Source organism: Arvicola amphibius, chromosome 8, assembly GCF_903992535.2.
Source record: "Arvicola amphibius chromosome 8, mArvAmp1.2, whole genome shotgun sequence".
Classification (NCBI taxonomy): domain Eukaryota; kingdom Metazoa; phylum Chordata; class Mammalia; order Rodentia; family Cricetidae; genus Arvicola; species Arvicola amphibius.
In genome coordinates this window covers 46407495-46418854 of record NC_052054.1, presented here as the reverse complement: position 1 = coordinate 46418854, position 11360 = coordinate 46407495, and positions in this window count along the sequence as shown.

The following is an 11360-nucleotide window of genomic DNA, read 5'->3' as shown; positions in this document are numbered from 1 at the left end:
TTGAAATCTAAGTGTTTTCTTAGTATCATGATTGGCACATAGTAAAATGTACTTTTAAAATTCTATATATTTTTTTAACTTTTAAGGTGTTTTTTTTTTCTTTCTAAAAATTGGCTACAACTCAGTGGTAGTAGCTAGTGATACCTATTTATTATGTTGTTACTAGGAAGTTTATTCTGTGATGAGAGGAGAGATAGCCAACCTAACCTTCCTGAGAACTCAGTGATGTGCAGCAGTGTCAGCTGTAGAGAGTAGAGTGAGTTGGGTGGACTGTGCCCCGATACTGCTACTTACGTAGGTGCTATCCTGTGCTTCTCCCATTAGGAACCATTGGAGACTGGAAGCATCACTTGACTGTGGATCAGAATGAAAGATTTGACAGAATATTCAACAAGAACATGAAAAACATTCCCTTAAAGTTCATTTGGGATATGAATGAGGAGTAGAACTTTAATTACCATGTGAATTAATCATATAAAAATGTACTAACCAAAGGCCATACTCAAATATTAAAATTAATTTCTTCCCCTCACTTAACTATGAATATAATGCATAATTCTTTAATGAGAAAACTAACTTAAGCTTAGCTTGCTGGCCATAACATTGATTTCAAAGGTAGCTACTAACATTGGTATCTTTCACAAAAATGGTTTAACAGAAAACATAAAAAATGGCTTGTAGTCTTCAGAGATTCTTCTATAGTTCACATTTTCTTTACCTTTAATTAATTCAGGATCAAAAAACACTAAAAATCCAATTACTCTTATAATTAACTTTAACTGATTGTTTTCAAAATCAATATACACATTCAAATGTACTATGTGAAATAAAGAGATATATCATATAAAAACGTATATGCCTTTTAAAAATAATATAACAGATTTCAGTTTGCAGTAAAGACATAAATATCAAAGATTAGACATATGTTGGTTTAAGTGTGGAAGCCCAGGATCTAGGCTCACACCTGGAGACATATAGGGGTACAAGGGCCATGCTGCTGTTCGGTCCATGATATTTAAGTGACGTGCACTGCCAACCAGAATCATAGTGACATCTGAGCCAGGGCTGCTACAAAGAACTCTGTCTAAATCCATGGTCTAATCACAGCTAAGGTCTGTATTGATAAGTGAGGAACAAGGGGCAAAGGGTTTCAGGGTCTGCTCACCCACACCTGCATGAGCAGGGACAGCTCCTGTGCTGCTCTAAGGAGGACCAGGGCCTGCTCTCCAGATTGGTACAGTCAGTGAGGGGTATAGTAAGAAGGGAGCTTCTTGTTTGTCCTGGCCACCCAGAACCAAAATAATCACACAGAAACTATATTACTTAAATTACTGTTTAGCCCATTAGCTCTAGCTTCTTATTGGTTAACTCTTACATATTAATTTAACCCATCTCTATTAATCTGTGCGTCACCACAAGGTCATGGCCTACCAGAAAAGTTTCAGCATGTCTATCTCCAGCAGTGGCTCCATGACTTTTCTCTGATTCTGCATTGTTCCTCCCAGCATTCAGTTTTATCTACCCAACCCAGCTCTTAAAGCTCTGCTCTGCTATGGGCTCAAAGTAGTCTTTTATTAACCAATGGTATTCACAGTATACAAAGAGGAATCCCACATCATTTCTCCTTTTCTGTTTAAATAAAAAAGGAAGATTTTAACTTTAATATAGCAAAATTAAATATAACAAAACAGGTACCAAACAAGAATTACAGTTACAATATTTATATCTACTTTATCTCATCATCACTATGAAAAATTATATTATTACTATCTACTCTTCAATTCCATCAAAGACTCAAGAAGGATAAAATATTACCTAAGTAAACAAAAAGTTTTTTGTACCATTGGGGCATCCATCTTCAGCCCACAGGCCCATAGCATCCAGCAGACTTTTTCATGAAGCAGGAAGTTTCAATGACAGTTCCACCTATATTGGCAGTTTGTTAGTCATTTTCTTCTGTATCCTGTACAATGTTTGGCAGACTCTTTCATGAAGCAGGAACACTGAAGGATTGTTTCACCTTTAGGCAAGTTTAGCAGTCATTTCTCTGTGGGTCCTGCATGTCCAGTTAAGCAGTCCAGGCAAGAACATTTTCTTGCCCAAATGGCTAGCAAACTCTAGAAGGAGACTCTTCAATGTCCATCTTCCTCTTGAATTATTGGTGCTGCCAGGTGCAGAGGTGTCTCACTGTCATGAAAAGTCCTAAATCCTTAAAACATTTTAAATGCCATATTCTGTAGTCTTTGGAAGGTTTGAATGATACCTATTTGGAATACATCTCTGTCCATCTAGAAAATCTAACTAACATGACTACAAGTGTGACTACTATAGATGATTATCTATTAACCTCTATATATTAATTATATATTACACTTATTTTTTAAATGAACTGAACAAATACAATACCTTAATCAAGAGCAGAAATATACATATATAACAGAATTGACCTTAAATTTGTTTTTTTTTCTTTTCTTTTTTTTTCTCATGGTTTATTTTTTTATATTTAAAAATTTCCATCTCCTCCCCTCCTCCTCCCCCTTCCCTCTCCTCCTCCTCCCCCTTCCCTCCCCTCCTTCTCCTCCTTCCCTCCCCTTCCCTCCACCCATACCTCCCCTCCCTCCCTCTCAAGGCCAAGGAGCCATCAGGGTTCCCTACTCTATGCTAAGACCAAGGTCCTCCCAACTCCCCCCAGGTCCAGGAAGGTGATCGACTAAGCTGAGAAGGCTCCCACAGAGCCCGTCCATGCAGAAGAATCAGAGCCCAGCGCCAGAATTGACCTTGAATTTGTATCAATAGAGCAAGATCCAAACCAGTGCAAAGTATCCATCTCTATAGCATATCCCCTTTGAATGTAAACAAACCTTTATAGAGAATATTTGGGAATATAGGTGTAATTATTTCTCTCCAAACTGCTTCCTGCTATTTATTGGGTAAAGTATTTTGGGGGTGTATTCACAGTGACCTTTGAGGGGGTCTTGGTTAATCAAGCCATATTCTACAGGTTCTTATCCTCTGTGAGACAAAAGAATCTCTTTTCCAAAGCAGCATATCCTTAGACCCAAATTCTATAGTCAAGATACCTTTATAATATACATGCTGGTTTAGCATAGTGCCCATATAATGAAATGTCTCCCTGTACTTAGCTCCTTCACAGTAAAAAAAAATTCAAAAAAAATCACAGTAATATACATAATCCAGAGTCTCTGTGAATTTTCCATCTTTACGTGGCTTATTCTTTGTTTACTCCTTTTCATCTATGACTGTCTATACTCTGTCTCTTTAAAGACTTTAACTTATTTTAAACCATTTACTGCTTTTTATAACTGTCTATATTCATTTTATAACTATACTCTTTTTCTTCTCTCTCTCTCTCAGGCCTATATACATTTAGTGTTCATTTTCATCTGAATTTGTCTTATTGTATATCAGTAATTCTTTAGTGCCCAGGAATGCTACTTAAAATGCTAAGCGCTTCTTAAAAATTTAAGCTGTATTATTGCTATGGAAAACAAAGCATTTCCAGCTTGCCCTACCCAGTCCAGCATGGTAGAGCTGCTTGCTGCCTCTGAGAGCCATGCACACACCCCCACTTCCAAGCACACATCCAGTTCAAGTTGCCATCAAGCAAGCCGCAGCAGGCTGCTCACAAACCCCATTCAAATACTCTTTAGCTGAACTCCTGCCTGTAAGAGTCAGAGTTTGCACTGGCAGCATGGCCCAGAAAGAAGGCATTTCAAAATGGTGTGGCTTTTTTCCTGCTACGGCTGAATCAGGAAAACCTCTCTTAAAGGATCTGTGCCTTGTTTCTAGCAAACAGAGCCCAGCCAACAAATTGCTGCTACCAAACCATGCTTAACTCTGTTCTTTTGTATCTAAGATTCCTTTTTAAGCTTTCTTGGGTTTTACATGGATTTAGTCCATCACGTTGGTGCCAATTTGTTGGATGAGGGAGTTTCTTATTTGTCCCTGCTGCCCAGAACCTGAAATACTCACACAGAAACCATACTAATTAAATCACTGCCTTGGCCCATTAGCTCTAGCTTTTAACTAGATAACTCTTACATATTAATTTAACCCATCTCCATTAATCTGTGTCTCACCAGGTGGCTATGGTTTACCCGCTAAAGTTCTGACTTGCATCTGTCTCAGGGGAGCTCCATTGCTTCTCTCTGACTCTACCTCCTTTTTCCCAGCATTCTGCTTAGTTTTCCCTGCTGATCGCTGTTCCCCTATATAGGTCTAAAGGTGTTGCTTTATTCATTAACCAATAAAAGCAACACAAAGACAGAAGGACTTCCCACATCATTTTCCCTTTTCTGTTTAAACAAAAAGGAAGTACCAACAACTCTGTGCAGCCCTATCCTCACTACTTTTGGTAGTAAAAGGAATCATGGACATCAACACAATGGCAGCCATGGCAGGGTCATGGACCCAGACATGGTCCTTGGCAGCAATATAGGCCCAGAGGACACCATCACCCCGAAAGGCAGCACAGGACACTCAGGTCTACATGGCCCCGACAGACCTCAACCCTTTGACACTAAATGTCCTAGGTTGCAGCCAAAGCTCCTGATGTCTGTATGGCTCTTAATGACTCTACAATCCATGCACACAGCAGAGCAAGCATAACACATCACCTGTGTACCACACTAGAGCTCTCCCTGTTGGCAGGGGGTAGGTAGCCAGGTCTGTAAGCATGAGAGCAGAAGAACTGCACCCCTTCCTCATATTCCAAGGGATGGCAAGGGTAAGGGAAATGTTCCCTCACCGCCCACCCTTGCCACCTAAAACACATGGGAGGGTCAAACTATGGGGGCTTGAGAATGGAAGAGCTGGTTCTGTCTTCATCAGGTGACTGGACAAAACAGTAGAGCTGGCCCTGGTAGTGTGAGTATGGATAGGCTGGACCTAGGTGTAATAGAACTGGCCCCATTGTTTGCTATCTGCTGCACTGAGTAAGTGAGCCAGGGCTGTGTTGGAGAGCTCGCCCAGATAGTGATGGTGAAGGAAAGCTGGCAAGCAGACCAATCAAGCTAACATTCAGATCCAGAACCTGGTCTATGATTTGGCACACACCAACATCCACCAAATATATGAACTGTTGGAGCATGTGATGAGGAAAGAATCAGCAGATCCAGAGCTACTGGATCTCTATTACACAAGGTAACAATGGGATATCCACAAGCAGACCCAGTAAGGGTTCAGTATTCAGAGTATAGCAGAAGCCAGAGGCCTCAAACCAGACCAATAAGCATTGCAATGAACATTTACAAGTTAAGATGCATGGACTAAAGGGTATACAGTGTGACTATTTCACACAACAGCTTCCACGCCAATACTTTTTGTTTGTTTTGTTGTTTTTTTCTTTTAAATTTTATTTTATTTTGGGGATGGAGGCTGCAAGGGCAGAAGGTAGAAATGAGGGGATGGAAAGATGAGTGGAATCAGGATACATGGTGTAAAATCCACAAAGAATCAATAAATTTATAATAAAGATAAATAAAAAACCCTACTGGTTTAATTACAAGGTAGTAGGATAAAAATAGTTCTGTCTCTAACATATCTTCAATAACTCATGCCATAAAGTTATTTTAATAACTAGAAAAAATCTAGGTGAATTTCAAATTCTCAATGGAGAAGGAATTTAATTAATAAAATGTAGACATTTAAATTTTTACTATATTCAGATCATGAATATATATGGTAACAGCCACCTATGGAAGCAACCCAAGTTGATCATCACTGCAATCAAATACCCAAGATGGCTAATTTATGGGCTCAAAAGATTATTTTCGTTTGTTGTTTCAACTACTTCAGTGCACTGCTGGTTTCTAGTCTATGGTAAGGAAAAAGATTCACCTTGGTTCCTGGGTTCAGAGGTTCTAGCTCATGGTTTACTGGCTTTGTTTCAGGACCCATGATAGCACAGAGCATTATGATAGCTTGAAACTTTTGTAGAAGTGTCTCAGTCAAATATTTTGTTGCAATAAGAATAATTTTGTTTCAACAAACTTATATAAAATATAGTATTTCATTACAGTGATTTCAACCAATTGGATTTTGTTCACTAAAAACCAACTGAATTGGCAGTTGGCAGTTGGTGGTAGACTCTATTTACTCACTAGGGCAGCAGTTAGTTATTTTGTGAGGGGAAATCCATGAAAATAAAAGAGCAAAAGTCAGTAGTTGGAAACTCACTTTTTTGAGTACAGAGAACTGGCTGATGATTAATCTCCGTATTGACCATCTTTAGAGTAATTGAATGAACCAAAACAGTAAACTCAAATTTAAATACATCAAGGGAAAGTGAGTCTGTATAGCCAGATTGTAGGGTTGGGGCAGAAGTACCAGATGGAAAATTATTGAGAATAAACAGGAAAGGTTGGGGGTGATTCTAGCTTAACAGACCTAACAGGACTTTTTTCTAAAGCAGGACAGAGTGATCAGACGTCTCATGGAACACTGAGAAAGGCAAGTACTGGGGTTTGCCCATGAATATGATATGAGACAGCTTGCAAAGCTAGCCTAAGAAGGAAGTAACCAGATGCTGGTGGTTTCAGTAGACTCCTGTCAGCTCTCAGGAAACACACACCCTTCGCCCTTCAGAACATGACTAAGGCACTTTTGCCCTTTCCCCTAGCGAATGTCTCAATTCTATGTACCTTTATACATATTCTTGCAGTCTAAGAGACTGAATTCTGGGTAAGGATGATGTCTAAGAAAGCCTTCACCTGTTGCAGGAAAGAGACCCTGGACTGCCCGCATGGATAGGCAATGTGAGCAAACATGGTAGGCTAAATACTAGAAACAGTCTGGCCGCTGAGGCTCAGCTCAGTCAGCAATCCATGCTGGAAGACATACTTAGCTCTTCTCCTTTGCTGTCTTGATGGCTGCTAAAATAAACCTCGACAGCCTGCTCGCTGTACCTGTCCCCGGTGGGAATTCTATGCTGTGAGGAGCACAAGACCAAGAGTATTTTGAATTTGATGGAGATTCCATGAAATCTGTAACTAATTGCAGTTTAATCCTGTTAACCATGTGACAAGGCTCTTCCTCCGTTGGTGTCTTCTTCAATTCCTTGATCTGGTGCCTCTACATGTTCTTTTAGAGATATTTAACTTTCTTGATTAGGTTTATTCTTGAATATTTTTGAAGATATCATAAATAGGGTTGTTTTCCTGATTAACAGTGAATGTTTCATTTCCCAAATTTCAATTTGATCTTTTTCAGTTTTTCTATCTTTTTGTTAAATTACATGTTCCTGACCTATATTGTCTTATTTCTTCCATTCTTTTGTGCTCTTTTTAATTCATTCAGAGTTTATCCATAGCCTCTGACTCCATTGAAAATTCTTATAATCCCTTTGAATTATTTCTCTGGAATTTCATCTACTCCACCCATACTGGAATCTATTGCTATGATTTTAAGTTTTGAGGATCTATATTGATTTCATTTTTCATATTTCTTCTGTTTCTTCACAGTGAGTTCTGGAATAATCTTCCACTGGATGATCTTAATATCTTGCATTCTTTCACTTGAAATACTTTCACAAGTCAATACACTCTGCTTTCAAATATATTCTTTAGGTAGAGAATTTTGAACACCAAGTATCTCATGTTTTTATGTATTAATAAGAGCAATTTATCTGGGAGAAAAACACAAAGTAGACTCAAGGCACTTTGAAGATACTTAAAAATTACCATGTTGTACATTTAACTCTTCTTACAAAAGTTTTTTATCGTAATTGCAAGAAATTAATTCATCACACTTAAGACCTTAAAACAGCTTTCTACCTATCACTAGTTTAATAGGTGCCTTGCCTTGGTTTAGATCCTGAAGTTCTAGCAATTCCTCGGGTAATTCTTCATTCTGGTCCTCCTCTGAAAATAAAAAGATTTTTTCCTAATTACTTTATTTCAAGTTTCACTCAGTTATAATCTTATTATTTCATGTGTTTTATATTATACACATTGCAATGTAGTGCTATTATTGTCTACTTCTGCTTTTTATTAATAACTCTCACTTTCTTGTTCCCTTACTGAGATTAAATGAGCTATGAAAAGGCGGGAATTTAAAGATGATTAACCAATGGCAGAGAAATAGACTAAGTGACAGGCAAAAAAAGAGAAATTATTTCTAGAAGACAAATAGGATTGGGGATTTTGTGAATTGCCAAATAGTTTAAAGTACAACTCATTGTGTATTCAGTAAAGGGAACATAAGGAGAAAGTGCTGGTCTGATGATAGTTTCCAGTAAGATTACTGATCAAAAACAACAAAGAGAGTGGGTCCAGAATAAACAGCCACATCCTGGGTAGTAAGGAGACTTTTTCAAAGAAAAAACACTCAGGCCTCAATTTCCAACTGAAAAATTATGAACAGATATATATTCACTTGTGTAGCATATCATATTAGAGTGTATGGTACAAATAAAGACTATTATTCAATTGTTTAAGCCTAAGTAATTCTGGCAACGTGAGCAAATTCATTTAAGCTCTTTGCTATATTTATTCCTAAATGTGAATCATCTCATTAGCCTTCACTTTTTGCAAAATTATAAACAAATGGAAACCCTAGCTCTATTTGTGATTTATGTTTCTGGGGGGAGTTCTAAATTTATGTTCAGTCACATAATAGGCTCAACAATGGCGGGAAGTGGGGAATGATGGAGATATCTAATTCTGTAAGCCAGCTGTACATGGGGGAACAACCAGGCCAAGCCAGGTTCAAAAATTTCAATCATGAAAATTAATTCATCCTTTTCCACAAGGAAAAAATGATTGCTACTGTATAAGAGCTTAATATGAAGACACTGGAACCAAAGGGAAGACATGGACATTGTAAGGGAAAAATAAGCCTTGGTTCTGAAGGCCTTTGAAGGATATCCAGAGGATCTTGCTGATTCCATTGTGAGAAACGTTTTACTTTCCCACCGCAGAGTAAAAAGTCAGAGCGAAATACTATACCAAGTACACTAAGCTGTACGCTTATGAAAAGTATTACTGAAATGATTTTTCCAACAGTCTTCACATTACATGTTTTTCTCCCTTGATTTATTAAGCACTAGGACTGAAAAACATAACTTGTGAGTTAGAAACCAGATCTTCCCGCAATAGACAGTCAAGCTGAACATTCACACACCAACTAAATCTATAATTTCAATTATCACAGAAATAGGATATTTAGTAGAGTTGGCTTAGCAATGTAACAAAAATAAAGCCCAAACCATACTCTCTGTCAAAGTCATAATAATTTTGGAGATTTAAATTTTTATTCAATGACACAAAAGTGACAGCTCCTCAGAATCAGTTAGTCTGTGGTGGAGGCAGACGGGAGACAGACATTGAGGAAACTGTGGCGCGTGCCTCTACGGGCAACCGTCAGGTCTCCTCAGATGCCCCTGAACTCTGCGTCGCAGCCACATAAAGTTCATCCACTCTAGCGATGATGATCCACTTGTACCAATGTAGCACTTGGATCCTCAGGAACTAAGTAAGCATTGAAGGCCCTCCTGCACTGACCCAGACCACTGAACCTTGGGAACGGCTCTGAGCTGCAAGCTCACATTGCGATCCCCAGCAAAGAAAACATGGCTCACCTGCACTGACCCAAACACTGCAACCTTTGGAAGGGTTGGAAGGGATCTGAGCTGCAAGTTCACATTGGGATACCTGGTGCAAAGTAAATATTGTAAGCTCTTCAGTGCTGACTCAGAAACGGTAACCTTCGGGATGGACCTGAACTGCTGACTAGCTTTAAGTTAAAGAGATCCCTGTATCATGAGATCTCCCTTCTTAAACAACAACTCCGCTAAGATTCCTTACAAGACCATCATCTGTGCCTCCTTGCAGTTTTTGATTGGCACTACTCTCATCGTGACGGGCTGCCTTCTGCTGACAGGCTGCATCAGCCACATGGGGACCAGCCGGGTCATTGTCATCCTGACTGTGGGCATCTTGGTGTTTGTGCCAGGGTGTTACCATCTGATCATCATCTGTAGATCCTGTAGACGCTGCCAGAGCTACTCTTACAGTGACCTTCCAACTGAGGACTAGCCCACAACAGCAGGGAAGGGGCTTACAGGTGGGACTGAACAAACGTGCAAGACACTGGCAGGAGGAAAACAGCACCTGGAATTAAAGAATTAGGCAGCTTTATAAATGATAAATAAAATTATGAACATAGTTTACAAGTTCATTCCAAAAAGTAGCTTGAACTTACAGCTAGCCAGAGGTCAAACTATGTCTATTTTAATCCTCTGAATCTCCCAAAAATACCTGTTAAAATTTCTACATGGATATTTATAGTCAGAGAACAGCATGAAATCCTGAAATGGTGTGGTAGTGTGGGGACACCACAATTCTATGCAGAATTAAACATACATTTAATACTCCTGGTTGGCAGTTTTACTATGTGGTGACTGGAAAAGGCTAATACCAATTTTGTTATAATAATTGATTTTTAAATTTATGATCCTTCACTTATCTGTTACTTTATAGTCTAGGTATTATTTAGTAAGACCAAATATCATTTGATTGAAAAATACTATTGCTTTGCTGCAAAGGGGCCCTTTTGCTTTTAGGACCAAACTTAGTTAAGATGCAAGCTTTCTTAGCCATGTAGACTTGGAAAGATTACCTTAACACAGTGAGAATTTGGAAGCACAATTCCTACTGTTTGAGATCCTAGTAAGCAAAGTATTTTATTTAGATCAGTGGCATGAGATAGGAATAATCAAAGAAAACTTAATTCTTCTCTGGAAAATAAGCTTCTATTCTCCCTCTCCCCTTGCCACCTGTGGCAAGTGAGAGAGCCAGCCTGAGGGTCAAAAGAGTGGGAAAGCTGGCCCTGTCCCTCACTGGCTGCAGCACACAGGAGAATGGGCCCTTTACCTCACCTGGGCATCATAGTACAGCTGACCCTGTTGGCAGGGATAAAAGTGAACCAGCCCTGAGGATGTGAGAGCAGGAGCGCTGGCCCCATTCCCCTTTGTTGCCATATGGTGTCAGGGTGAGGAAATGCAGCTCCTCCTCATCACCTGTGGCAGTAGGAGAGAGGGTCTGGTGGCCAGGAGAGTGGGTAAGCTGACCCTATCCCTCCCCAACCACAGCACTCAGGAGAGCAGGCCCTGTACCTCATTTGAGCAAAATAGTGGAGCTAGTGCTGGTCGTGTGGGTGCAGGTGAGCTGGCCCTGCTCCTGTTTATCTGCTGCATTGGGTGAGGTAGCCAGGGCAGCGCTGGAGTGCTCACCCTGGAAGTGACAATGAAGGAAAGCTGGCAGACTGACAAACCCAGCTACCACCCAGGCCCAGAATTTGGGCTATGCCTTGATCCACTCCAACATCCACCTAATCTATGA